The sequence below is a fragment of the Lolium perenne genome, chromosome 3 (genome assembly GCF_019359855.2).
Source record: "Lolium perenne isolate Kyuss_39 chromosome 3, Kyuss_2.0, whole genome shotgun sequence".
Lineage (NCBI taxonomy): Eukaryota > Viridiplantae > Streptophyta > Magnoliopsida > Poales > Poaceae > Lolium > Lolium perenne.
In genome coordinates, this window is record NC_067246.2 from 20127984 (window position 1) to 20153542 (window position 25559).

Sequence of the window (25559 nt, forward strand, 5' to 3'; positions counted from 1 at the left end):
TGCTACTCTCATCAAACAAATTTTGAGGGACAAGCCAAGCATAATTATCATCTAGAGCTTCATGCATTGCTAGGAGCTTGCAAGGTATTGGTGCTTTAATCTCCCCACCATCATTAACATTATTAGTGTACTTAATTCTATCCACATCCATCTTTTCAAGTGTTCTTTTAAAATCGGTGATCATACCAAGCCTCTCATGCTTACTAAAAACTTTTCTAGCTTCTTTGGCTATATCCTCAAATTCTCGCACTAGGACTTTTAGAACAAAATCTCTCTTCTCTCCCCTCTCCATATCAGAAAGTGTAAGGAACATGTGTTGTATCATGGGGTTGAGACTAATAAATTAAGCTTCCATCATGCGTACCAAACAAACAGAGGCATCTTCATAAGTAGGGACAGCTTTTGCCAGGGGTATATCTTTAAGATCTTCATGCATACTAACATGGGTGAAAAATTCTTCTATATTATCTCTTCCAATTATAGACCCCTGTCCCACATGTATATCTTTTACAGTAAAATTAAAAGGAAACATGATGAAATAAGTAAAGCAAATGCAAGTAACTAATTTTTTTGTGTTTTTGATATAGAGTGCAAACAAGACAGTAAATAAAGTAAAGCTAGCAACTAATTTTTTTGTGTTTTGATATAATGCAGCAAACAAGAAAGTAAATAAAATAAAAGCAAGACAAAAACAAAGTAAAGAGATTGGAAGTGGAGACTCCCCTTGCAGCATGTCTTGATCTCCCCGGCAACGGCGCCAGAAATTTAGCTTGATACGCGTACAGCACGCGACCGTTGGGAACCCCAAGTGGAAGGTGTGATGCGTACAGCAGTAAGTTTCCCTCAGTTAGAAACCAAGGTTTATCGAACCAGTAGGAGTCAAGAAGCACGTCGAAGGTTGATGATGGCGAAGTGTAGTGCAGCGCAACACCAGGGATTCTGGCGCCAACGTGGAACCTGCACAGCACAACCAAATTACTTTGCCCCAACGTGACAGTGAGGTTGTCAATCTCACCGGTCTTGCTGTAACAAAGGATTAGATGTATAGTGTGGATGATGAAGTTTGCAGAAAATAGTAGAACAAGTATTGCAGTACATTGTATTCGATGTAAAAGAATGGACCGGGGTCCACAGTTCACTAGAGGCGTCTCTCCCATAAGATAAATAGCATGTTGGGTGAACAAATTACAGCTGGGCAATTGACAAATAAAGAGGGCATGACCATGCACATACATGATATGATGAGTATAGTGAGATTTAATTGGGCATTACGACAAAGTACATAGACCGCTATCCAGCATGCATCTATGCCTAAAAAGTCCACCTTCAGGTTATCATCCGAAACCCTTCCAGTATTAAGTTGCAAACAACAGACAATTGCATTAAGTATGGTGCGTAATGTAATCAACAACTACATCCTTAGATATAGCATCGATGTTTTATCCCTAGTGGCAACAGCACATCCACAACCTTGGAACTTTCTGTCACTGTCCCAGATTTAATGGAGGCATGAACCCACTATCGAGCATAAATACTCCCTCTTGGAGTTACTAGCAAAAACTTGGCCAGAGCCTCTACTAACAACGGAGAGCATGCAAGATCATAAACAACACATAGGTAATAAATTGATAATCAACATAACATAGTATTCTCTATCCATCGGATCCCAACAAACACAACATATAGCATTACAGATAGATGATCTTGATCATGTTAGGCAGCTCACAAGACCCGACAATGAAGCACAATTAGGAGAAGATGACCATCTAGCTACTGCTATGGACCCATAGTCCAGGGGTGAACTACTCACTCATCACTCCGGAGGCGACCATGGCGGTGAAGAGTCCTCCGGGAGATGACTCCCCTCTCCGGATGGGTGCCGGAGGTGATCTCCTGAATCCCCCGAGATGGGATTGGTGGCGGCGGCGTCTCTGGAAGGTTTTCCGTATCGTGGCTCTCGGTACTGGTGCTATTGTCGATGAAGACTTAAGTAGGCGGAAGGACAGGTCAAGGGGTGTCACGGGGGCCCCACACGCTAGGGACGCGCGGGCCCCCCTGGGCCGCGCCGCCCTAGTGTGGCGGTGCCCCGTGGCCCCACTTCGTCTCTCCCTCGGACTTCTGGAAGCTTCGTGGCAAAATAGGCCCCTGGGCGTTGATTTCGTCCAATTCTGAGAATATTTCCTTACTAGGATTTCTGAAACCAAAAACAGCAGAAAACAACAACTGGCTCTTCGGCATCTCGTTAATAGGTTAGTGCCAGAAAATGCATAAATATGACATAAAGTATGCATAAAACATGTAGGTATCATCAATAATGTGGCATGGAACATAAGAAATTATCGATACGTCGGAGTCGTATCAGCGAGCTATAAGGATCATCATTGATGGAGGGAGCTGCAATAATTTGGCTAGCATTGACATGGTGGAGAAGCTTTCTCTACCTATGAGACAGCGCACACATCCATAATACATTCAATGGTTTGAGAGCTCTTGGAAGCTCAAGGTAATAAGAACTACACGTGCGCATTTTACTATTGGTACATATTCTGATTTTGTTGATTGTGATGTTGTACCTATGCAAGCTTGTTCTTTGTTACTTGGTAGACCTTGGCAATTTGATAGAGAATCTGTTCATAATGGTAGAACTAGTCAGTATTCTCTTATGCATGATGGCAATAAAATTTGTCTCAAACCTATGACTCCTGAACAAATAGTAAAAGATGATCTTGCTAGAGCTAGTAGAGTAAAAAACGAGGAGAAACATAAGAGTGAAAATCAGATTATTGCTGCAGATTTTGTACCACATAAGACTAATACTAAATCTGATTCGAACCATGCTACTGAAATTCGTTTGAAAAATCCTTATTTGCTTGCTAGCAAATCTGATATTGCTGAACTTGATGTGAACACTACTCAATGCTATGCTATCATTTGCAAAGAAGTTCTGTTTTCATTTGAGGATATGCCTCCTTCTTTGCCACCTGCGGTTGCTAACCTTTTGCATGAATTCATTGATGTGTTCCCACAAGATGTTCCCCCTAGCCTACCACCTATTCGTGGCATAGAACACCATATTGACTTGATTCCAGGAACTTTGCTGCCCAACCGTGCACCATACCGTACCAATCCTGAAGAGACGAAAGAGATTCAGGGACAAATTCAGGTTCTCCAAGATAAAGGTTACATTCGTGAGTCTCTTAGCCCATGTGCTGTTCCTATTATCTTGGTACCTAAGAAGGATGGTTCTTCATGCATGTGTACTAATTGTAGAGCTTATAATAATATTACCATTCGATACCGTCATCCTATAGCTCGTTTAGATGATATGCTTGATGAATTGAGTGGTTCTATTATGTTCTCTAAAGTTGATTTGCATAGTGGTTACCACCAGATTCGTATGCAATTAGGAGATGAATGGAAAACAGCGTTTAAAACTAAGTTCAGCTTATATGAGTGGTTAGTGATGCCTTTTGGTCTAACTAATGCACCTAGTACTTTCATGAGACTGATGAACGAAGTTTTACGTGCTTTTATTGGACGTTTTGTGGTGGTATACTTTGATGATATTTTGATTTATAGCAAATCTTTGGAGGAACATTTGGATCATTTACGTGTTGTTTTCAATGCTTTACGTGATGCACATTTGTATGGTAATCTTGAGAAGTGCACCTTTTGCACCAATCGAGTTGCGTTTCTTGGCTATGTTGTTACTGCGCAGGGAATTGAAGTTGATCCAGCCAAGATTGAGGCAATTGAGAGTTGGCCGCAGCCAAAGACGGTCACACAAGTGAAGAGTTTTCTTGGCCTCACTGGTTTCTATAGGCGCTTTGTGAAAGATTTTGGATCCATTGCTGTGCCGCTGAATGAGCTTACCAAGAAGGATGTGCCCTTTGTGTGGGTCGATGCACAACAAGAAGCCTTCATGATTCTGAAAGATAAGTTAACACATGCTCCATTACTCCAACTTCCTGATTTCAATAAGACTTTTGAGCTTGAATGTGATGCTAGTGGAATTGGTTTGGGAGGTGTGTTATTACAAGAGGGCAAACCTGTTGCATATTTTAGTGAAAAATTGAGTGGGCCTAGTCTGAACTATTCTACTTATGATAAAGAATTATATGCGCTGGTTCGGACATTAGAAACTTGGCAACATTATTTATAGCCTAAAGAATTTGTTATACATTCTGATCATGAATCTTTGAAGCAAATTCATAGTCAAGCTAAGTTGAATCGCCGCCATGCAAAGTGGGTTGAGTTTATTGAGTCTTTTCCTTATGTTATCAAACACAAAAGGAGTAAAGATAATGTTATTGCTGATGCTTTGTCGCGCCGTTATACTATGCTATCTCAACTTGACTTCAAGATTTTAGGATTAGAAACCATAAAGGAACAATACTTGCATGATGCTGATTTTAAAGATGTGTTGCTGAATAGTAAAGATGGTAGAACATGGAACAAATTCGTCCTCAATGATGGATTTGTGTTCCGTGCTAACAAGCTATGCATCCCAGATAGTTCCGTTCGTCTTTTGTTGTTGCAGGAGGCGCATGGAGGAGGATTGATGGGTCACTTTGGTGTGAAGAAGACGGAGGATGTACTTGCTGCACACTTCTTTTGGCCACGTAGGCGTCGAGATGTTGAGAGATGTGTGGCACGCTACACTACATGTTAAAAAGCTAAGTCTCGACTTAATCCACATGGTTTATATATGCCTCTTCCTGTTCCTAGTGTACCTTGGGAGGATATTTCTATGGATTTCATTTTGGGTTTGCCTCGTACACAGAAGGGGAGGGATAATATCTTTGTTGTTGTGGATCGGTTTTCTAAGATGGCACACTTTATTCCATGTCACAAGACTGATGATGCTACACATGTTGCTGATTTGTTCTTTCGTGAAATTGTGCGTTTACATGGTGTGCCAAATACTATTGTTTCTGATCGTGATACTTAGTTTCTTAGCCACTTTTGGAGATGTTTATGGGCTAAGTTGGGGACTAAATTGCTGTTTAGTACTACATGTCATCCCCAAACTGATGGACAAACTGAAGTAGTAAATAGAACATTGTCTACTATGGTGCGGGCTTTTTTGAAGAAGAACTTGAAATTATGGGAAGAATGTTTACCTCATATTGAATTTGCTTACAATCGTTCGTTGCATTCTACCACTAAGATGTGCCCATTTGAGATTGTTTATGGTTTTGTACCACGTGCGCCTATTGATTTGTTGCCTTTACCATCTTCGGTGCAAAATAATTTGGATGCTACAGACTGTGCTGAATTGATACTAAAATTGCATGAGACTACTAAAAACAACATAGAACACATGAATGCTAAGTATAAAATTGTTGGGGATAGAGGAAGAAAGCATGTTATGTTTGATGTTGATGATCTTGTTTGGTTACATTTGCGCAAAGATCTTTTTCCTGAATTGCGCAAGTCTAAACTAATGCCAAGCACTGCTGGTCCTTTTAAGGTGTTAGAGAAAATAAATGATAATGCATATAAACTTGAGCTTCCTGCAGAATTGGGTACGGTTAGTCCTACATTTAACATTGCAGATTTGAAGCCTTACTTTGGTGAAGAAGAGGAACTTTCATCGAGGACGACTTCAATTCAAGAAGGGGGGCATGATGAGGACATCCCATCTCTTGATACAACCACTGTAGCTACAACCACACAAATACAAGGACCAATCACTCGAGCTCGTGCCAAACAACTTAACTATCAGGTACTTTCGTTTCTTGGAACTATTCCTGACATACATGAGAATATGATGCTGCCTAAATCAGATATGTTTGTTTCTCTTAGGACTGATCGACCAAGCATCGATGAGGAGGACAAGCATTGGAGCATGATCACATATGGAGGATATGGCAGCAAGTATTTGAGGATTGAAGATGACGCCGCAAGTGGAGATTTCCGAATTTTGAAGCCACCATAAGAAGAGATGAAGATATGGACGAAATATAGAGTTTCCCACTTCATAATTTCATTCATAGCATAATATGGTGCTGCGTCACCTTTAGTTTTGGGCCAGGCCCATGTCATTTTTGCAGGAATTAAGTCAGCCACTTTTTAGAGTCCCTATTGAAGGGGGAAAGGCCTTCTAGGGTTTGGTTCGGCCACCATACGTATGGCTGGCCGGAACCCCACCTTTTCCTCCTTTAAATACCCCATAGCCATCACGTTTAGACTCGGATTTTGATTAGACTAAAAGTTAGCCATTGCTGCAACTCTCGTGTACTTCTTTTGAGGCTAACGCCCAGAACAAGACCGACTACTTGGAATCCCACCTTTTTCAATAAAGCTTTCATCTGTCATCCGCAATATTCTGATTGCAATATTAGTTCTTACTTGTTCTCGATTTAAGGTAGGAATTAAGACCCTCGTTGGTCAGGCTGATCGCGCAACCGCAAGATCAGTAACTCCCAGAGATTGTTGAATGTTCTAGGACGTCGCCTAGAGGGGGGTGAATAGGCGGTGTATAAAAACTTCTACTTGAGTGCTAAACTAGGCGGAATAAAACTACACATGTGTTTACTAGTTTAGCTCAAGGCCTATCAACTAGGGGTTTGCCTAAGAGCATCAACAACCTATGCTAGCATGATGAGCACAATCTGGTAACAAGCTAGGTAAAGCACATCAAGAAAGATAGGTATAACAAGGTAAAGCACATAGGTTATGGAGCTCGGGTTGAGAAGTAACCGGTGCACGAGGAGACGACGATGTATCCCGAAGTTCACACACTAAGGTGCTACGTCTCCGTCTGGAGCGGTGTGGAGGCACATGGCACTCCAATGATCCACTAGGGCCACCGTATTCTCCTCGTGCTTTTCCACCAAAGGAAATGCCTTGATCTACTAAGGAACCTTGGGGTGGTCACCGAACCCTTACACGCTTGGGCAAACGCCAAGTATCGGCTTGAGGCAACTCCACAACAAGGAGGCTCTCAAGTATACGCCACAAGAGGCTATAACGCACCACCAAGCCACCAAGATGCTAATGCGCCACAAGAGGCTAACACACTCCACCAAGGAAACCAACTCCACCAAGGATGCTCATACGCCACAAGAGGCTAACACACTCCACCAAAGGAAACACGACCACTAAGGCTATGCGGCCACTAAGGCAAGATGGCCACTAAGGCAAGATGGCCACTAAGGAAAGAACACCACTAAGGACGAACACTCACTCTACGAGATCGAAACCACGGAGAGAACTCAAACCGATGCACCTAATGCAATGGCTAAGAACACCACTTGGATGCCCAAGTTCTTCTCTCCCAAATTCCAACAAAGCTAGAAGAAGCTATTGGGGGAATAAGGGAGGAAGAACATAGAGTGGAGAAACACCAAGAAACTCCAAGATCTAGATCTAGCAAGATCCCCTCACTTAGAGAGGGATTCAATTGGTGAAGCTCTAGATCTAGATCTCCTCTCTCCTTTCCCCCAAAAAAATGCAACAAATAGTGGGGGGATCAAGAGGAGGAAGCAAGAACCCAAGGTCAACAATGGAGGAGAGAGAATGGAGGAGAAGGGTTGGTTTGGTCGGAGGTGGAAGAGAGGTATATATAGGGGACCCGGAAATATAGCTGTTGGGCTGAAAAACGGTCAGATCCGCGCCCAAAGCGGTACTACCGCTTGTCGGAGCGGTACTACCGCTCGCGTGCGAACTGCGCAGAAAACAGCAGGAAAACGCCCCAAACCGGTAGTACCGCTGTGCAAAGCGGTACTACCGCTTTGTGTCAAAATCTGAGAAACAACAGATGCAAAGAGAGAGAGAGAGGGAGTAGCAGCGCATGCAGTGGTGCAGCGAGCAGTAGGGCACAGCGTGTGGGGCCGGCGTGCAGCAGCGCGAGGTAGAAGGATCCCGCGCGGGATCGAGCCTTGCTCTCCTGAGGGTCAACGCCTTGATAGGCGCGGGCGGGAGACAGGCGCGGCAGGCGAGCGGCGGCTCGGGCGAGCGAGGCTTGGCAGCTGGGCCAGCAAGGCGGCGGCCCAAGGCGGAAGGAGAAGGGCGCGGGGCAAGCTGGGAGGGAGATGGGCCAGGCGGTACTACCGGGCCCGGTACCGGCCTGGTACCGTAATTGGTTTACGGTACTACCGGCCTGGTACTGGCCCGGTACCGCTCCGGATCCAGTAAGGAAAACCGCGTGTGCGGTATTTAGCCCGGTACCGCCCACGGTAGTACCGCCCGACCCATATGTGCTTTTTCTTTTTTAATTAATATGCAAGAAGGAAAACGCAATATCTTGAGCTAGGAAGATCAGAATGACATGAAACCAATTTTGTTGGAAAGAGGGCGACAAGAGCTACCTTCTCACATGATGAAATCATGCAAAAGAGTGAGTGATGATTTTCTCATGGTCATAGAGGTGTAACCTCTCAATACGGTATATCGGGAAAATCATCACCCTCGCACATGCATAATGCGATGCAACCGAAATCCGTTTCATGCATAAGAACCAAGAAGAACCAAGAACACGATGCAATGCATGCAAGGTTTGAGCTCTCTCCGATGATGCGACTCACTATCCTATCGAGCACAAACATAGTCCTTGCGCGTTCTTCTCGAGTCGGCAAGCTCCGTCTTCATACTCTTCATGATTGTACATGCCACCGTCTTCCTTCAACATACACGCCACCGTCTTCTTCCATCTTGTACGCACAACACCGTCTTCATCCATCTTCAACGCCGTCTTCTCTCTTCATCTTCTACGCCGTCTTCTCTCTTCATCTTCAACACCGTCCTCGTCTCTCTTCGACACCATCTTCATCATTGTACTCCGTCTTCTCCATCTTACAACCTTGAGTCCAACACATAGCTATGGACTTGACCTAAGATTGATTCTCAATGCAACCGTTAGTCCATAGGGATTGTCATCAATTACCAAAACCGCACATGGGGTAACGGAAATGTTCTTTCAATCTCCCCCATTTTGGTAATTGATGACAATCTCTTTGAGAGGGTTTAGATATGGAATTTAGGTAACAACCCAAGTTGAATATTTAGAACAAACTCCCCCATAATATATGCATGTGTGAATGAACTTGAATTTCATTGCATATACCGGCAATTAAAGCCTAGCGGAGTATCCTCTAAATATTCAACCATGCAAAGCAACAAATGCAAGGAATGAAAGGTAAATGCTTAAGAAGAAAATTCCCTTAAACCCTCCAAACTTCTCCCCCATTGGCATCGATTGCCAAAATGGACGAAAGGTTTGGAAGGCTAATATAGTGAGCGTTCCTCCATAAGTGTGCATTTCTCATAATTTTGAGTGAAATCAAATGCACATATTCAATGACGAATATTCGGAGGAAATCAAACTATATTGAGGATCAAAGATTGCAAGAGGATGTGAAGGTGAGAAAGCTTCGACAAATGAAGCAAGCAATCAATGAACCAACAATATACTCTAAGTAATATGTGGAAGCTCGCCAAAGTTTGTGCACAAGACAGACAATTTGCATTGAAGAATAAAGTGCACAAGCATGGCATCATGACTCCCACAAGACCACTCAAAGCTTGTGCCAAAATCAACTATGAGTGCTTGAAGATGCAAATAGTATAAAACGAGCACTCATGGCCAAGTTCTTTGTGGAGTCATCAAAGAGTCAAATAAGAGTAAAGGAATGGACTCCAACAAAGAGGGATATCAAAAGATGTGCACCATCTCTTATGTGTATAAGTTTCTCTAAGTGGACAACATCATGAAGACGTTTATTCACAAAGAACCATGCACACACAAGATAGGTACAAGAGAGATAGAGCAAGGTATCCGAAACAAGCATGCTCAAGGACTTATCTCATTTTAAGAATCTAAACCAAATATAAGAAATGAGATAACCAACTCCCAAAGAAAGCAAGGTTCCAATAAACCAAACCCTCAACACTTTTCATGAAGGCACAAATGTACCGAAAAGAAAAGGTTTGTCTTCCAAGGTCAAATTTTTGAAACAAGGAAGTGTTATAGAAAACATAGGAGAGCTCCCCCAAGATTAGTGCACTATTTAGAATTTTGCATTTGAATACAAAATGCACAAATGCGGGATTATTGCTCAACCATGTTTATCAAAACACTAACAAGGTTCAAGTGAAATAAGGAGATCCAAAAGAAGCAAGGAAGACAAATGGGAGTCTAACTCACAAGGACAAATTCTTGGCAAGAAACAAGCAACTGAGCACATGAGCCAAGCTAGTGTGAGGATGATCCGGAACAATACTACACAATTTATTACCAATCGTCCATGGACAAGAGGTGTATAGGAAATATCCATATGGTAGTTTGTGAGTATGTCCAAGATCATCTTTACAACTTAAGAAACCATATGTAAAAGTGGGATTTGTTTGAGCACACATGTCACATAAGAACTAGATAATCTATAATATCAACTCTATGTGACACAACCTCAAATGTTCACATTTTCTAGGCTTGTAAAATGCACAAGGCACAATACTCCCCCATAATGTGATAAAGACATTTTTCGTGCAAGAGGCAAATAAGAACCAAGTGAGATAATTAATGGACATTATAGAATTTTAATTCATCATGTCGCACATTTTAGGATTGTGAAATGCACAAAGCATATCACTCCCCCAAAAATGGGATAGTCCATTAATTTCTCACATGAGCCAACAACTAAGATATCAATAAGATGCAATAGGCTCAACAAACAACAATTGTACATGATGTGCCACCCAACATTTAAGTAAGCAAGCAAGACAAGCAAGTAGGAGGCACAACATACACAACCACATGCAAGGTACAAAACCAACGCATGTAAAAGGGGAGTGAGTAACTTTCAATGTAAAAGAGTTGAGAACTCGTTACCGCACGGAGGAGCATGGGTAAAGGATGAACGGAATAGTACTTGACTTGAGGAAGTGAGAATGATGAAGATCCCCCAAGTCTTCATGGACTAGTAAAGCCTCCATGCCCTCCACATGTACCTATTGATAAAATTTTGGCTTGTTGGTCCCCAATCAAGTTGGGTCCTAAGAAGTTAGTCACAATAGGCTTGGCAACCGAAATGGTTCTTTTTGCGAAACCACTTTGAGTGCCAACATATTTGGCAAACACATCGCCAACCTTATCCTTATGTAGAGAATAAGCACCATGGATCAAGATAGGGTTGGATGAGTTACCACTAGTACAAAAGGAGGAGATGTGGCCCTTCTCACGGCATATGTAGCATCTTCTTCTCTTCCCCTTCTTCTCACTTGATTTCTCCACAACGGGAGCCTTGGCTTGATCCTTCTTGGGTAGCGGCCCTTCTTCAAGTTGAGGTAGACCTTGAGGTTGGCCTTGAGGTAGACCATGAGCTCCATCTTGAGGACGCTTCCCTTGTTTCTTCATGCCAAGTGGCTTCTTCTTCAAGGGGCACAATCTAACATGATGCCCTTCAATCTTGCACTTGAAGCACACAATCTTGGAGGGGTCCTTCACATGCCCTTGGCCCTTCTTCCGCTTGTGCGAGGTGGACTTGTTCTTGTTGTTGGAGTTGAATCCAAGTCCACTCTTGTCATTTGGGAATTGCTTCCCTTCATGACTCTTTACCAAGTCCTTCTTCAAAGAAGTGACTTGGGCCTCAAGCTCTTCGATTTCCCCTACATGGTTAGTAGCAACACAAGTACTAGAGGAAGTGGAAGCTTTATTGTTAGAGCAACAAGGCAAGGTATGTAATTCACCACAAGATATAGCAATAGCATGAGTGGGTGAATTACTAGCACTAGCACATGGAATTGTAGAAAAAGGCATAGAAGGTAGTTCACCACAAGATAAGTCAATAGCATGAGTGGGTGAACTAAAAGCACTAGCACATGGCAAAATAGAATTTTGAGAAGTAGTGCTAGTACTCAGATGAGGCTCACAAGATTTTACCTTTGACACGATAGCCTCATGGGCTAACTTTAGCAAATCATGAGAGACTAGAAGATCATCATGGGAGCTAGAAAGCTTTCCATAATTTTCTTCCAATTTCTCATAATTGCTTGTTAGCAAAGCAAGTTGAGCCCTTAGCTCAACATTCTCCTTCAAGATGGAGGCTTCACAAGAGAAAGAGTTAGTAGCACAAGAATTATCAATCATGGCACAAGGAGAAGGCAACTTAGCAAGCTCTATTAGGTTGAGAGCCTTAAATTGCTCATGTGTCTCGGTGAGTTTGATGAGCTCACTCTCAATATCCCTAGAGCTACTTTTGAGAAGCTCAAAATCCTCAAGGAGTTTATCACGAGCATTTTCTAGCTCAACATTTTTAGTTCGAAAATCATGTGCCACCTCTAAAGCTCTATCACGAGATTCCTCTAACATAAGTAGCGCTAGAGGAAAGTTCTCCTCAAGAGTTTCATTGGTGGTTTGTTGTTCTTTAAGAGCTTCACTAAGAGTTGCAATCTCGTTTGCATACTCGCGCTCATGCTCTTCCATTTTCTCAATACGTTTTGTGCTCTCAATGGCAAAATCGAAGATTTTCATGAAGTTAGAGCAAGCAAATTTCTTATTATGAAGAGCATGAAAAACCGACTCTCCCAACTTGTTTAAGGAAGCAACATTAAGTCCTTCCATATCATCATCCTCATCATCATTAGATCGATAGGGTTCCAAGGAAGGAGATACCTTAGAAGCCTTAGCCATAAGGCAAGTGTAGGGACCGTGCGATGATGAAGACGATGAACTACTTGAAGCTCCATCCAAGATCTTGTCTTGGCCCATAGTATCTTCGGCTTTCTCTACATTGTTATTCACACAAGTACTAGAGGAAAGTGAAGCATCTTCATTGTGGCAACAAGACAAGGCAAGCATATCAACATGGAATGAAGATATGCTAGGACTATTAACACTAGCACGTAAAGCATTTATAGTGCTACAAGTGTTAAAGTCCAAAGATGAGACATTGCAATGGGATAGGGATGAAGAATCATCAAGAGAAAGCTCACCATCAACAATGCAATATTCATCACCACTCACCATACCATTACCTTGTGTCTTACCACACATTGGTGAAGTGGAAGGAGTGTGATCATCCTTAATGGTCTTGGATTCACCATATGTATCTTGAAGCTTTGTCCACAACTCATGAGCACTCCGGAAAGGCGCGATAGAGGAAATCACTACATGACTCACAACATGACAAAGCACTTTAGTAACTTGAGCATCTAGATAAGAGTTTTTCTTCTCCTCAAAAGTTGGATTTTGTGGATCCTTAGGAGGAGAAAAACCCATATCAAGAATTCGCTCCACATGTGGGTGCATGCCCCTAAAATAATCAAGCATGTAGAATTTCCAAGCATCATAATTGGTGCCATCAAATGTAAAGGTGGAAATGTGCACTAATCCTCTAGCCGACATCATACTCTCTAGGCGGTGAAGCCCAACAAGATAAGAGAGCCCTAGCTCTGATACCAATTGAATGTTCTAGGACGTCGCCTAGAGGGGGGGGGGGGTGAATAGGCGGTGTATAAAAACTTCTACTTGAGAGATAAACTAGGAGGAATAAAACTACACATGTGTTTACTAGTTTAGCTCAAGGCCTATCAACTAGGGGTTTGCCTAAGAGCATCAACAACCTATGCTAGCATGATGAGCACAATGTGGTAACAAGCTAGGTAAAGCACATCAAGCAAGATAGATATAACAAGGTAAAGCGCATAGGTTAAGGAGCTCGGGTTGAGAAGTAACCGGTGCACGAGGAGACGACGATGTATCCCGAAGTTCACACACTAAGGTGCTACGTCTCCGTCTGGAGCGGTGTGGAGGCACGTGGCACTCCAATGAGCCACTAGGGCCACCGTATTCTCCTCGTGCCTTTCCACCAAAGGAAAGGCCTTGATCCACTAAGGAACCTTGGGGTGGTCACTGAACCCTTACACGCTTGGGCAAACGCCAAGTATCAGCTTGAGGCAACTCCACAACAAGGAGGCTCTAAAGTACACACCACAAGAGGCTATAACACACCACCTTGTTTCATCTCCCTCTTTCTCAACAAGCATTTGCTGAGTTTGAGCAGCTAGAAGTAATATGTGATTCTATACAGTCCAATATGCTTCAACCTGATTCATGGAGTTATATATGGGGTTCAAACAAATTTTCTACTGGGCAAGCCTACAAGTTTTTGATTGGAACTCAACATACTCCTAAATTCTTCACCTGGTTATGGGAATCATCCTGTTAGCCAAAACACAAATTCTTTTTCAGGCTGCTTTTACATGATAGGCTAAACACAAGGAATCTTCTTCGGAGGAAAAACTGTCAATTACAAGCCTATAACTGTGCAACACTACAATGTAGTCAAGAAGAAACTTTAGCTCATCTTTTCTGGAGCTGCCCGTTTGCACAGCAATGTTGGTCTTTTATCCGTCCCCAAATTTTAAACCAGCAATCAATCATGGAAGCTTTATATGATGTCAAGGAAAAGCTAAATCTGTCGTTTGTAGTGGAGATTATTATGATTGCCTCATGGTCCATTTGGATGATCAGAAACGGGAAATTTTTTGAAGGACAAACACCAACCTTACAAGCTTGGAAGTCAGTATTCAAACAAGAGATCAACTTACTTTCTTACAGAATGAAGAAAAAATGGGATAATCCTTTCAAGATTTGGCTACAAGGCTTCATGAACTCTTAGCTTCTTTTTTTAGCTTTCTTTTTTTCTATGTGTTTTTTCTCTTTTTTCCTTCTTTTTCTTTCTTCTTTGTACATCTTGTACAGCTGTAATATTTTATAATTATCAATAAAAAATGTGGTGGGGATTTTTTCCCACTGTTGACCCCTCAAAAAAGATGCTAATGCACCACAAGAGGCTAACACACTCCACCAAGGAAACCAACTCCACCAAGGATGCTCATACGCCACAAGAGGCTAACACACTCCACCAAAGGAAACACGACCACTAAGGCTATGCGGCCACTAAGGCAAGATGGCCACTAAGGCAAGATGGCCACTAAGGCAAGAATACCACTAAGGACGAACACTCACTCTACGAGATCGAAACCCCGGAGAGAACTCAAACCGATGCACCTAATGCAATGGCTAAGAACACCACTAGGATGCCCAAGTTCTTCTCTCCCAAATTCCAACAAAGCTAGAAGAAGCTATTGGGGGAATAAGGGAGGAAGAACAAAGAGTGGAGAAACACCAAGAAACTCCAAGATCTAGATCTAGCAAGATCCCCTCACTTAGAGAGGGATTCAATTGGTGAAGCTCTAGATCTAGATCTCCTCTCTCCTTTCCCCCAAAAAAATGCAACAAATAGTGGGGGGATCAAGAGGAGGAAGCAAGAACCCAAGGTCAACAATGGAGGAGAGAGAATGGAGGAGAAGGGTTGGTTTGGTCGGAGGTGGAAGAGAGGTATATATAGGGGACCCAGAAATATAGCTGTTGGGCTGAAAAACGGTCAGATCCGGGCCCAAAGCGGTACTACCGCTTGTCGGAGCGGTACTACCGCTCGCGCGCGAACTGCGCAGAAAACAGCTGGAAAACGCCCCAAACCAGTAGTACCGCTGTGCAAAGCGGTACTACCGCTTTGTGTCAAAATCTGAGAAACAGCAGATGCAAAGAGAGAGAGAGAGAGGGAGCAGCAGCGCATGCAGTGATGCAGCGAGCAGCAGGGCGCAGCGTGTGGGGCCGGCGTGCAGCGGCGCGAGGCAGAAGGATCCCACGCGGGATCGAGCCTTGCTCTCTCGTTGGTCAATGCCTCGGGTGAGCGAGGCTTGGCAGCGGGCGGGAGACAGGCGTGGCAGGCGAGCGGCGGCTCGGGTGAGCGAGGCTTGGCAGCTGGGCCAGCAAGGCGGTGGCCCAAGGCGGAACGAGAAGGGCGCGGGGCAAGCTGGGAGGGAGATGGGCCAGGCGGTAGTACCGGGCCCGGTACCTGCCTGGTACCGTAATTGGGTTACGGTACTACTGATGACGCGTAAAGCACACCCCTGTTGGGAACCCCAAGAGGAAGGTGGGATGCGTACATCGGCAAGTTTTCCCTCAGTAAGAAACCAAGGTTTATCGAACCAGTAGGAGTCAAGAAGCACATGAAGGTTGTTGGTGACGGAGTGTAGTGCGGCGCAACACCAGGGATTCCGGCGCCAACGTGGAACCTGCACAACACAATCCAAATACTTGGCCCCAACTTAACAGTGAGGTTGTCAATCTCACCCAAACTTGTCAGAACAAAGGATTAAATGTATAGTGTGGAAGATGATGTTTGCGAAGAACAGTAAGAACAAGTATTGCAGTAGATTGTATTCAGATGTAAAGAATGGATCGGGGTCCACAGTTCACTAGTGGTGTCTCTCCAATAATAAATTGCATGTTTGGGTGAACAAATTACAGTTGGGCAATTGACAAATAAAGAGGGCATAACAATGCACATACATATCATGATGAGTAGTGTGAAATTCAATTCGGCATTACGACAAAGTACATAGATCGCTATCCAGCATGCATCTATGCCTAAAAAGTCCCCCTTCAGGTTAGCATCCGCACCCCTTCCAGTATTAAGTTACAAACAACATACAATTGCATTAAGTATGATGCGTAATGTAATCAACACAAATATCCTTAGATAAAGCATCGATGTATTATCCCTAGTGGCAACAGCACATCCACAACCTTAGAACTTTCTGTCATTGTCCCAGATTCAATGGAGGCATGAACCCACTATCGAGCATTAATACTCCCTCTTGGAGTCACAAGTATCAACTTGGCCAGAGCCTCTACTAGCAACGGAGAGCATGCAAGATCATAAACAACACATATATGATAGATTGATAATCAACATGACATAGTATTCCATATTCATCGGATCCCAACAAACACAACATGTAGCATTACAAATAGATGATCTTGATCATGATAGGCAGCTCACAAGACCTAACATGATAGCACAATGAGGAGAAGACAACCATCTAGCTACTTCTATGGACCCATAGTCCAGGGGTGAACTACTCACACATCAATCCGGAGGCGATCATGGTGATGAAGAGTCCTCCGGGAGATGATTCCCCTCTCCGACAGGGTGCCGGAGGTGATCTCCTGAATCCCCCGAGATGGGATTGGCGGCGGCGGCGTCTCTGGAAGGTTTTTCGTATCGTGGCTCTCGGTACTGGGGTTTTCGCGACGAAGGCTTTAAGTAGGCGGAAGGGTAGAGTCGGAGGGCTGACGAGGGGCCCACACTCTAGGGCGGCACGGGCCCCTCCCTGGCCGCGCGGCCCTAGCGTGGCGGCGCCTCGTGGCCCCACTTCGTAACTCCTTCGGTCTTCTGGAAGCTTCGTGGAAAAATAAGACCCTGGGCGTTGATTTCGTCCAATTACGAGAATATTTCCTTTGTAGGATTTCTGAAACCAAAAACAACAGAAAACAGCAACTGGCTCTTCGGCATCTTGTCAATAGGTTAGTGCCGGAAAATGCATAATAATGACATAAAGTGTGTAAAAAACATGTGAGTATCATCATAAAAGTAGCAAGGAACATAAGAAATTATAGATACGTTTGAGACGTATCAACTACCGGCCTGGTACCGGCCCGGTACCGCTCCGGATCCAGTAAGGAAAACCGCGCGTGCGGTATTTAGCCCGGTACCACCCGCGGTAGTACCGCCCGGCCCATATGTGTTTTTTCTTTTTCAAATAATATGCTACACGGAAAACGCAATATCTTGAGCTAGGAAGATCGGAATGACATGAAACCAATTTTGTTGGAAAGAGGGCGACAAGAGCTACCTTCTCACATGATGAAATCATGCAAAAGAGTGAGTGATGATTTTCTCATGGTCATAGAGGTGTAACCTCTCAATACGGTATATCAGGGAAATCATCACCCTGCACATGCAACATGCGATGCAACCGAAATCCGTTTCATGCATAAGAACCAAGAAGAACCAAGAACACGATGCAATGCATGCAAGGTTTGAGCTCTCTCCGATGATGCGACTCACTATCCTATCGAGCACAAACCTAGTCCTTGCGCGTTCTTCTCGAGTCGGCAAGCTCCATCTTCATACTCTTCATGATTGTACATGCCACCGTCCTCCTTCAACATACACGCCACCGTCTTCTTCCATCTTGTACGCACACCACCGTCTTCATCCATCTTCAACACCGTCTTCTCTCTTCATCTTCTACGCCGTCTTCTCTCTTCATCTTCAACATCGTCCTCGTCTCTCTTCGACACCATCTTCATCATTGTACTCCGTCTTCTCCATATTACAACCTTGAGTCCAACACATAGCTATGGACTTGACCTAAGATTGATTCTCAATGCAACCGTTAGTCCATAGGGATTGTCATCAATTACCAAAACCACACATGGGGTAATGGAAATGTTCTTTCAATTGTCCTAGCGATTGCATTGGCGCACGAGCTTTGCACGTGTAGTCGGATCGTCAAGCACGAACTCCACCAACAAATCGACGCTATCATACTCTCATCGAAAGATCGGCCAGGTTTGCCCTATCACAAAGACCGTGCCAGCCTGCCCAGCATCATGCCGGCCCCTGTTGCCGCGCTTCATGCCATGTTGCCCGCACCCTGCACTCTTCACCTTCTTGCCCGGTGAACCAATAGACTGATCGTTGGAATAAGGAAACCGACGACGGCCGATCGCAATATAATCTTGCGACCGGCCGTTATCGGTTTCCTTATTCCAACGATCAGTCTATTGGTTCACCGGGCAAGAAGGCGAAGAGTGCAGGGCGCGGGAGACACGGCCTGAAGCACGGCAACGGGGCCAAGATAATGTCAAGTGTGCCGGCACGGTCTTTGCATCAAGGACTCGTTCACTGGACGGCGAGGGAAGAAAAGTGGCATCTGCTGCAAAGTACTATGCACCTGTGGAGTCTGATGATAGTGGTGATGGCGATTATCATTATTCCCTCGGTGAGTCCAATCGTGGTCCGGCCATGGAGAAGAGTGCAGGAGACCGACCACAAGGGAGGCGGCTAGGACTGCCGTGGTTCTGCGCCGGAGAGGCAGATCGGCGTTGTTGTCTCGTCAAGGACCCGTTAATGGAACGGCGGCCGGGGAAAGGGGGCCCTTCTGCAAAGTATACTGCGGCGTATACTGCAACTATGGTTTCTGACCATAGTATTTGTGTTGACCAACAATGTATGAGGAATTTATTTCATTTTGTCTTGTGCATCGGACTTGTTGGTCTCACTTTCTTCCATTTTAATCATAGTAGGAATCGGATAAAGACCCCGATGCAAGCGAGCCTGGTCGGTAGAGAGGAGGGAGCAAAGGAGGAACCGGATGAAGACTGCTTTGTATCTCGAAATTGTGAAATTTGTATGAATTAAGAGTTGTATGCAAAACATTGCCACTATGTATGTATCTCGATCGGGCGGTAAGTAATGTGATGAGATGTCTACATTATATCTGGGCAATGTACATGCTATTTATATTATATCTGCATATTCTGTATGTTGCTGTATATAACTTGTATATTGCTGTCTATAACCTGTATATTGGTGTCTATAAACTGCATGTGTATAGCAGGGAGCGCAAAATCGTGTATAATACAAGCAAATTCTGTGGTGCACTGAAAATAAATTCGGTGGCGCACGCTTTTCTGTGGCACACCGGAGAACACGTGCGCCACAGAAACCTTAATTCTGTGGCGCACGGGCCGGTGCGCCACAAAAACCTTATTTTTGTGGCGAAATTTCTGTGGCACAGCCCTCGTGCGCCACAGAATCCAGTTTTGGTGCACCACTGATGAGGCTTTTCCTACTAGTGATAGCAGCTACTTCCATCATAATTTTTTCTACCATCTGATTCTTCAAAAGCTGCAATATTAACTTGTTTCTCTTAATTGGATGGCGCTCACATATAGAATGGTGAACATATTGGTGTGCATTCCCTCTTCTACAAGTTCACAGGTGATCCCACTATATTCCGTTTTTGGTCCATCCCTAAGCCGTAGCATTAACTATCCTCTATGTGTTGCTCATTACAACTTTATATCCCGAAACAAATTGATTTGTTTCCCTTATCTACAAGTTTATGAGTGATGCCATTATAACTCATATATGTTTTATTCCTAGCTATTATAGTAACATCCTTCTATTATTTAGTTCATGGACAATTTTAAGTAATTGCACATGTTGGTTCGCATTCCCTACTCTATAGCTTTTGGCATTGTAACTTCTATATTTGGTTTACATTCCCTGCTCTGTCGATCTAGCCATCATAACTTTATCTTGCTCAGTCGTTGTTACAAAAATTATGGCCTGCTACTATGTTGTTTGTGCTAATTTTTTACTCCATGAACATGTTGGCTTGCATTCCCTGTACTAAAGGTGATGCCATTGTTTTGTATCTAGTTCATTGTAAGCTAACAAAGTAAGGACTTAGTTTGGCATGCTATCACTCTGCTATCTAGCCTGCAGTACAAATAAACTTGTCATACTACTAGATAATAATTTTGTGTGCCATCTTGTTCTTCAAAAGCTGCATTATTGACTTGTTTCTCTGACTTGGCATGGCGCTCAAATATGGAATGCTGAACATATTGGTTTGCATTCCCTCTTATACAAGTTCACAGGTGATTCCACTATATTCTGTATCTTGTCCATCCTAAGCTCCAACATTAACTATCCTCTATGTGTTGCTCATTACAAGTTTATATCCCGAAACATCTATATTTTCATCCCTTCACTATAAGTTCAGGAGTATTATTTAGTTCACACCCAATTTGAAGTAATTGCACTTAGCACATGTTGGTTCACATTCCCTCCTCTTTAGCTATTGCGATCGTAACTTCTATTTTTCGTTTACATTCCCTGCTCTGTAGATGTAGCCATCATAACTTCATCTTGCTCAGTCGTTGTTACAAAATTTATAGCCTGCTACTATGTTGTGCATGCCAATTTTGTACTCCCTGAACATGTTGGTTTGCATGGGACTCGACAGTAGTAAGTCTGCTGTTTCATTCTAACGTGCTATGTTATATTGGCTGTTGGTATGCGACATGCACTCTTTGTTTGCTTATTGTGCGCATTACAATGATCTTGTTATAACGACGAAATGATGAGTTCCAAATTCTTTGGCAAACAATATTGTAGTGTCTTTGCCTTTCCATTGTTGCTGTCTTAACTTGTAATGTCTTTGTTTCAGATATAGGTGGTGCATGGACAACTTAAAAGATTGCCGAATCGCTTCATTGTATTGCTAGGTTTAATTACCATTCAATTTCTCTGGGTTCTGTAATATTTTTTGAAAGCCTTGCAGCTGATGTAATATTTATTTAGTTTTTATAGTTCTTTCGCGTATTTTTTTATGGTGCTTGTGGTAAGTCAGGCTATCCGATAGAAATCATGTGCTGCTTAAATATTCTCAGTATCTTTCTATGTTCTGCGCAATCTAAATAACAAATTCCCATCCCTTAAACGGCCTAATTAAGCGAAATCACATATGTGCCGGCCCGCAAAATCCTGAAGCGCCTCTCATGCCGGCATATAAATAGCAACTAAACGGGCTGGCCCACTTACTTATTGGGCCAGCCCACTTGCTTTAAGGTGGACCCCACCCACTAACTGGGTCGGCCCTGTAACAGAAAAGTGGGCCCATGTGGTTATTGGGCCAGCCCATTTGGTAACTGGGCCGGCCCGTTAGCAGGAAAGTGGGCCCCAAAAGTTTATTGGGCCGGCCCACTAACTCGTTGGGCTAGCTGATACGTCTCCGACGTATCGATAATTTCTTATGTTCCATGCCACATTATTGATGTTATCTACATGTTTTATGCACACTTTATGTCATATTCGTGCATTTTCTGGAACTAACCTATTAACAAGATGCCGAAGTGCCGATTCTTTGTTTCTGCTTGTTTTTGGTTTCAGAAATCCTAGTAACGAAATATTCTCGGAATTGGACGAAATCAACGCCCAGGGTCCTATTTTGCCACGAAGCTTCCAGAAGACCGAAGAGGAGACGAAGTGGGGCCACGAGGTGGCCAAACCCTAGGGCGGCGCGGCCCCCCCCCTTGGCCGCGTGGCCCTATGGTGTGGGCCCCTCGTGCCGCCTCCTGACTTGCCCTTCCGCCTACTTAAAGCCTCCGTCGCGAAACCCCCAGTACCGAGAGCCACGATACGGAAAACCTTACTGAGACGCCGCCGCCGCCAATCCCATCTCGGGGGATTCAGGAGATCGCCTCCGCACCTCGCCGAGAGGGGATTCATCTCCCGGGAGGACTCTACACCGCCATGGTCGCCTCCGAGTGATGTGTGAGTAGTCTACCCTGTGACTATGGGTCCATAGCCGTAGCTAGATGGTTGTCTTCTCTGTTGTGCTTCATTGTCGGGTCTTGTGAGCTGCCTAACATGATCAAGATCATCTATCTGTAATTCTATATGTTGCGTTTGTTGGGATCCGATGAATAGAGAATACTTGTTATGTTGATTATCAAAGTTATGTCTATGTGTTGTTTATGATCTTGCATGCTCTCCGTTACTAGTAGATGCTCTGGCCAAGTAGATGCTTGTAACTCCAAGAGGGAGTATTTATGCTCGATAGTGGGTTCATGTCTCCGTGAATCTGGGGGAGTGACAAACCTCTAAGATTATGGATGTGTCGTTGCCACTAGGGATAAAACATTGGTGCTATGTTCAAGGATGTAGTTACCGATTACATTACGCGCAATACTTAATGCAATTGTCTGTTGTTAGCAACTTAATACTGGAGGGGGTTCGGATGATAACCTGAAGGTGGACTTTTTAGGCATAGATGCATGCTGGATGGCGGTCTATGTACTTTGTCGTAATGCCCAATTAAATCTCACAATACTCATCATAATATGTATGTGCATGGTCATGCCCTCTTTATTTGTCAATTGCCCAACTGTAATTTGTTCACCCAACATGCTATTTATCTTATGGGAGAGACACCTCTAGTGAACTGTGGACCCCGGTCCAATTCTCTATACTGAAATACAATCTACTGCAATAATTGTTCTACTGTTTTCTGCAAACAATCATCTTCCACACAATACGGTTAATCCTTTGTTACAGCAAGCCGGTGAGATTGACAACCTCACTGTTTCGTTGGGGCAAAGTACTTTGGTTGTGTTGTGCAGGTTCCACGTTGGCGCCGGAATCTCTGGTGTTGCGCCGCACTACATCCCGCCGCCATCAACCTTCAACGTGCTTCTTGACTCCCTCTTTGGTTCGATTAAACCTTGGTTTCATCGAGGGAAACTTGCCGCTGTGCGCATCACACCTTCCTCTTGGGGTTCCCAACGGACGTGTCAACTACACGCATCAAGCAAATTTCTGGCGCCGTTGCCGGGGACCTGAAGAAAAGTTACACCACAAAGATTTCTATCTCCCACGTCAACTACACGCCAGCAGCAAAATTTCTGGCGCCGTTGCCGGGGAGATCAAGACACGCTGCAAGGGGAGTCTCCACTTCCCAACCTCTTTACTTTGTTTTTGTCTTGCTTTATTTTATTTACTACTTTGTTTGCTGCACTAAATCAAAATACAAAAAAAATTAGTTGCTAGTTTTACTTTATTTGCTATCTTGTTTGCTATATCAAAAACACAAAAAAATTAGTTACTTGCATTTACCTTATCTAGTTTGCTTTATTTACTGTTGCTAAAATGGCTACCGCTGAAAATACTAAGTTGTGTGACTTCACAACCACAAATAATAATGATTTCTTATGCACACCTATTGCTCCACCTGCTACTACAGCAGAATTCTTTGAAATGAAACCTGCTTTACTGAATCTTGTTATGCGAGAGCAATTTTCTGGTGTTAGTTCTGATGATGCTGCTGCCCATCTCAATAATTTTGTTGAACTATGTGAAATGCAAAAGTATAAAGATGTATATGGTGACATTATAAAATTAAAATTGTTCCCTTTCTCATTAAGAGGAAGAGCTAAAGATTGGTTGCTATCTCTGCCTAAGAATAGTATTGATTCATGGACTAAATGCAAGGATGCTTTTATTGGTAGATATTATCCCCCTGCTAAAATTATATCTTTGAGGAGTAGCATAATGAATTTTAAACAATTAGATACTGAACATGTTTCACAAGCATGGGAAAGAATGAAATCTCTGGTTAAAAATTGCCCAACCCATGGACTGACTACTTGGATGATCATCCAAACCTTCTATGCAGGACTAAATTTTTCTTCGCGGAATTTATTGGATTCAGCTGCTGGAGGTACCTTTATGTCCATCACTCTTGGTGAAGCAACAAAGCTTCTTGATAATATGATGATCAATTACTCTGAATGGCACACGGAAAGAGCTCCACAAGGTAAGAAGGTAAATTCTGTCGAAGAAACCTCTTCCTTGAGTGATAAGATTGATGCTATTATGTCTATGCTTGTGAATGATAGGACTAATGTTGATCCTAATAATGTTCCGTTAGCTTCATTGGTTGCTCATGAAGAACATGTTGATGTAAACTTCATTAAAAATAATAATTTCAACAACAATGCTTATCGGAACAATTCTAGTAATAACTATAGGCCATATCCTTATAATAATGGTAACGGTTATGCTAATTCTTATGGGAATTCTTACAACAATAATAGGAATTCACCCCCTGGACTTGAAGCCATGCTTAAAGAATTTATTAGTACACAAACTGCTTTTAACAAATCATGAAGAAAAGCTTGGGAAAATTGATATACTTGCTTCTAAAGTCGATAGTCTTGTCACGATGTTGATCTTTTGAAATCGAAAGTTATGCCTAATGAAAATCATCATAATAAAATTGTTACTACAGCAAATGCCATCCAAGTTAGAATTAATCAGAATATAAGATTAATGGCTGAACTGCGTGCTAGGTGGGATAGAGAAGAAAATGAAAAACTAGCTAAAGAGAAGAATGTAGCTAAAGTTTGGACTATTACCACCACTAGTAATGCTAATGCTACACATGTTGCTGCACTCCCTACTATTAATAATAAAAGAATTGGTGTTAGCAATGTTTCCACTTCTAATGCAAAGCGAGAAACCGCTCGAAATTGCTAAAACCGCCGAAACTACCTCGTGATAAAACTGCTGAAATTTTTTCCAACATTGGGGATGATGATCCCATTGCTTTAGATTATAATGGTTTGAATTTTGATGATTGCCACATCTCTGAAGTTATAAAGTTCTTGCAAAAACTTGCTAAAAGTCCTAATGCTAGTGCTATAAATTTGGCTTTCACGCAACATATTACAAATGCTCTCATAAAAGCTAGAGAAGAGAAACTAGAGCGCGAAGCCTCTATTCCTAGAAAGCTAGAGGATGGTTGGGAGCCCATCATTAAGATGAAGGTTAAAGATTTTGATTGTAATGCTTTATGTGATCTTGGTGCAAGTATTTCCGTTATGCCTAAGAAAATTTATAATATGCTTGACTTGCCACCGCTGAAAAATTGTTATTTCGATGTTAATCTTGCTGATCATTCTACAAAGAAACCTTTGGGGAAAGTTGATAATGTTCGCATTACCGTTAACAATAACCTTGTCCCCGTTGATTTTGTTGTCTTGGATATTGAATGCAATGCATCTTGTCCCATCATATTGGGAAGACCTTTTCTTCGAACTGTTGGTGCTACTATTGATATGAAGG